Source organism: Drosophila teissieri, chromosome 3L (genome assembly GCF_016746235.2).
Source record: "Drosophila teissieri strain GT53w chromosome 3L, Prin_Dtei_1.1, whole genome shotgun sequence".
NCBI classification, from domain to species: Eukaryota; Metazoa; Arthropoda; class Insecta; order Diptera; family Drosophilidae; genus Drosophila; species Drosophila teissieri.
The window spans coordinates 422,606-428,003 of NC_053031.1; positions in this window are offsets into that span (position 1 = coordinate 422,606).

The window sequence follows — 5,398 nt, forward strand, 5'->3', positions numbered from 1 at the left end:
AGCGCCAGGAGAAAGGAACCCCGCTGTTCGGGAAAACAGGGACCTGATTGTTTCCTGCATCCAAAATACAGTTAGCCACCGTGGCAATTTCCAGAGAAAGGTCGGGAGAAAATAATGTCATAAATTTCATAGAATGTCACACACTTACTCAGCTCACTCGGTTGCACCTGCCAAAACATCTACCTGGGTCATCGGTTTCTGATTGGGAACTAATTATGCTGGCGACTGCAGTTCCAATTAGTCGCATTACACGGGCAAGGACAAAAACAAGTTGTGCGCCATAAATGGCAGGAAAGAGTTGCCTCAGGGTTGGGGTTTTGACCAAGAAGGTAGCAGGCGAGGAGTTAATTGAGAGGCAGCCAAGCTAGAATGCCAAGCCAAACATTGGTACAATAGGAGCTATCTTTACCAGAATTACCAGGGCAGGATTAAAATATCCCCTTGATTACTAAAGTTTTATCACTTGACCTAGACTCCAAACAGCTTTAAATGAGTCCAGTTCCAGCGAGTTGCACATTTCTCAGAGATCTAAGCTTGATCAACTCTACTTCTTACAAGCCATCATAATGATTGACATTGATTCAAAGCCGAAGCTAAACGATGCATCGCTAATTGAAGGCAATTAAAATGGAAGTCAAATTTAAATTGCACAACCACGGAGCTCCAGCATGGAGTCCGAGGAGCACGTGTCCATCCTCCGCTTGCCAGATTTAGAAGTCCGTCCCGCCGTAGAAGGCGTCGCCACGCTTGGAGCCATAAGTCGGGGAGTATAAGGATGCCTGGGCGATCGTACGCGGAATTCGAGATCGGTTTATGGTAACGCGCTCAGACGTCGTGCAATTTGCAGTCCAATTTGGGTAAATTTCATTATGGCAAAATCAAATGCGGCATTATCTGCTCCCCGAAGAGAGGGGGGCTTTCTTAGCGGAGCGAGTGAGTAGATTTAGCCCGAGATAAGCGTTTCCTCAATGTCCCATTTCCGCTGGGGTCTACCTGTCGAATTTCCCATGAATGAAGCCATCGAGGGAGGGGTTCTAAGCCAGTTCCATCCAGATGATGATATCTCATTGGATCACAGCACGCGCTTGGAATTCGAGAACTTTTCTTTCATTCATTCACTTCTCAGTCCGCGGCTACACCCTCACAAATGATATCCGTCTCCATTTTTGGGATTCTTCTCGGGATCTCCTAATTCTATGCCATCTAAAATTCTGTTTCATTCGGGCGATGCTATCGAGCACTCGCATGACGCAAACGTGATTGAAATTTTAAACTAATTTTTTCACTTTATGAATGAAACAAAAAAGTCAGAAGGAGCACTACCGACACTTTAAATAGTTGGCATGCTGAAAGGAGAGTCGTATGGAGTCTGAATGGAGCTCCACTTGCACGCACCCCTCTGTTGATTTTCCCCAGACTCCGGACTCCGATTCCCATCCCCCGTTCAAGTCGTATGATTTATGGTTCCCAATAAATCGAGCTGCTTGTTCTTTTCTTACATGGCCCGGCTTTATTTCACGCTCTAATTTTTGATAAAAGCTGGTGGCAGATGGAGTAGCCTGAGCCACATTAATTCCGCATAATTTTCCCATATTTTAGAGGTCCTGCCATAAAAATTGTCAGCACAATTAGCAGTCCTGCGAGGAGATGAAGAATTACAGCCACCTTAAGACAATTGTTTTCGTCGCATTCCCCAAAGAGACCCAGCCACTTGAAGTGCCACAAACTTAATTTGTGCTCATCACGGCAGGTTGATTTTCGAAAGGGTTCCGCTAGACATGTCCTGGCATACTATTAGCCCGAAGACCATAACTCATCCAGGCCCTCGGGCAGAAGGAGGTCATTTGTTAGGACGGTTCCCTGCACTCCCTGCGTTCCCTGCATGACGAAAGTGTCGCATTTTTGACCCCTGTGACATATGTGGAAGAGGGTGGGGGCTGGGATGGCCCACATACGACCACTGCTCGGGGATGCCGCTTGACAAATGATGCCTCTTCGTCTGTGATTTATCAAGAAGCCGAAATTATAAAAATATTTTCGCTCAGCCACCGTCTAATATCTGTTCTATGCAGGATTAATGGTGGGTATTTGCGCAGGGAATTTCCTCGAAGTTCGAGGTTCGTTGCACTTGTTCGTTTCGGTGGCGGGGGCGGGGTGTGTTCTGGGCATGGTCGGCCAGCTGATTGCTGCGGCAACGGTACCTTCCAGTTCCAGTTCCACATCCAGTTCGCCTTGGCCTTTGGCCGGTTTGCCTTGGCCGCGTATCGATTTTCGCCAGACGCTGCAAACGTGACACGAATCGGCAATTGATACAGCAACCTGCGGGAAGAAATCCTTTTAAAGAGCTCTCTTGCACTGAGATATCGCACTGTGCGACGACTTACAACCCACAAGAATCTGCCTAAAACTGTATGAAAGTAAGTTTGAACTTATGCCAATGTATATTCTTCATCTCGGCTTCTTTAAAGTTCAAAGTGTCAGTGAAATTAGTTAATAACAGTAGTGATTGGCTTTAAGATCCGCCGGGGAACCCTGGGCATCGGTTGAGTGTCTCCTGGAGTCTGCGGCATCTCTGCGCCAAAGTGTGACTTCGCGGCTTGTTGGGCTTAAGTGCGGACATGCCGCGAACATTTATCTTAATTGCCATTCAATCGAGGACACCAACGACAGCGGCAAATTCAATTTGCATACACGCGAAGTCCAACGAGCCCTGGATCAGAGCTGCTGTATTCTGGATACTCTGGCCTGCCTCCTCCGGATTTTCCTGCTCCAGTTACTCCAGTTACTCCAGTCTTGCAATCACCGATGCTCACTGTTTGTGCAACTAATTAACATTTTTAATGGGCAATCCTTGTAGGCACTGCCGACTCGCCTCCAAATCGAGGCAAAATGAAATGGATCCGTGTTTTGACGGTGGATGGATTTGATTTACACAGCAATTAACCGCAGGGGAGGCGAGTTGGGGGACTTGAAATTGCGATGGATGAGAAATCGCAGTGGGCTGGGCGGACTGATGGAGATAAATGTGCAGCGGATAGACCAGGTATAGATCAATCTAAAATGTTAATCTCTAATGCTTTAATCTCTTGATACTAAGTGCTTCTTTTGGTTCCTACTCCTCATAGGTAAACAGTGGTAGTGGTAGTAACAGCACTTTAAGTAATTTATCGCAGCATCTCTTATCCCCCTTATCATCTCTGTAGAACTCCGAATCCTTTTCCAGGATATGCCATAAGCTGCTGACACCACGCTTAAACGCCTTCGCTTTCAGTGCCCAAATGTCCCTGGCAATGGGCCATCATTAGTGATTGTCCTGGAGGGCAACTCTTTCGGTGAATGTCATCGGAAATTACTATAGTCCCAGCCCCGCCCCTCTCCCATCGCTAACACGCCTCATGATTGCCGCTGCACGCGTTCGCTAATAAACCCCAACCCTGCTCCTGGGATAATAATAATACCAATCCAGATCCAGCCTTAACCCTAAGCAACCCCAGACCCCGGCGATAAAGCCCAAGATGAAGAGCCGTCGTATCGCGCCATGTCATCGCTCAAATAAATGTGAAAATGCTAATTTAACCCTTTTTATTATTCATAGTCTTACACTTGGCCGCATCGGCGATGCGGATGAACTAAAACCAGAGCAGAGCCAGCAGATAGAGCCTCCATCTCCGCCGAGTGATAAATTCTTTGATTTGCATGTCTGGGGAGAGTCCTTGGCTTTCACTCCTTGGGGATCGGATTCGTCTCGAGACGTTATTAAGACATTTGTCAACTTTGTGTCGAGGACACTTAGTTGAGTTATTAAAACACGTTCCCCTCTGAATATCCCACCACTCTGGAGGGCTGGAGGAGATTTTTTCCTTTCCCATACATATATCGTATATATACATACTTCCTGTAAAGTCCCTCACATTTGCGACACGTGTCGGGCTCACGGCAATTTCCCTTCTCCATATAATTTGGGGCGATTTCTGGCCAAATTCGAAGCGAATCAAATGAAGGCGACGCGTGTGGGTGTCAATCAATTGGGAATCTATTGTGCATAATTTACTTATGACATTTTGTGGCATTTTTATTGAATTTGTCAAGGAAGCAAATACAAAAAACCAGACCAAGCAGACACGCCAACCTTTTGACTTATTTTCTGCGGCCAATTATATTTGCTGTCCTCACTCCATGCACGCGTTGAACATGCACAAAAATCTGAAAAATTTGATTTAATTTATCGAATGACTTTGCGGCTCGATATCCATCTGCCCTCTAAAAAGGCACTGCTCCTGGATGTCTTGGATACTCCAACTCGCGGGCTGAGTCAGAAATCTTCTCTTCTTCAAGGTCCAGACAAAAGGTGCAGGCGACAAAAAACAGCAGCAAAGAGCCTCAAATACGTTTATGTTTTTTTGAGAGCTTTTTCGGCTACCTCGAGTACAAGAAATTCCGCACATATTTTGCAATTTGAGCGAACGAGACAAAAACAAAGGGAGGTGAATCCCCAGGCAGAACGCATAAATACACTGCGAGATGTTCTGTACTAGTCTAAGTTATGTTTATGAAAATTGAGTAAGCTTCTGAGTTGCAAACTCAAATTTGAAATATAAAAGATACCTATTATGGCAGAACCCACTAAGTAATTCCCGCAGTGTACACATCATTACCAAACCAAAGTTTTCTCGTCATACCTGAGCTCCTGCGGAGGATTCCCTGTTCTTGCGCCCACTCCACGGACTCATTATCTGCGATAATAACCAAACTTAACCCTAATAAAGTACAAATGGGACCAATTCGAATTCATTTGGCGCACATGCAGAGCTCGAGGAACTCGGGACTTGCGAGTCCGGGGCCAAATGCAAATTATACATGCGAGTGCTAGATAAAAGCCCTGAGAAATAACCCACAAGCCGCCGCACTGTGAGCCATAAAATATGTCATATTTTAACAAAATGTTGCAGCCCAATTACAATAAAGCCATTCGGCATGGCCCTTCCTCACCGGCATTCTCATATGGGACAGATAACGACGGCGGCGTAATGAGTCCTTCGCAAAGGAGCTGTGTCGTCGTGGCCTGCAAATGGAACAGTTTCAAAACTTGGCTGCCATTATCTATTAGTCCATAAATGCAGATAGCGAAAGGTTGGCAAATGAACTGGGGAAATATGACAGGATTCGGGAGAGTCTAACATGAGTGGAATAATTTGAGACTAATTTTTGAGTCAAGGGATTTAGGTGGGATTTAAGGAAGCTCCTCGTTTAGACAGGGAAATTAAATTTAGGTAATCATAGTTGTGTGCCATGATGGGTTCTTTATGGTGCTTTAGTGTAATAGTTGTCACACAAATGAATACTTTAAATTCGCTAGCTGTCTATGAATACAAATCGATGCATCTCCCCCCATTTGCTG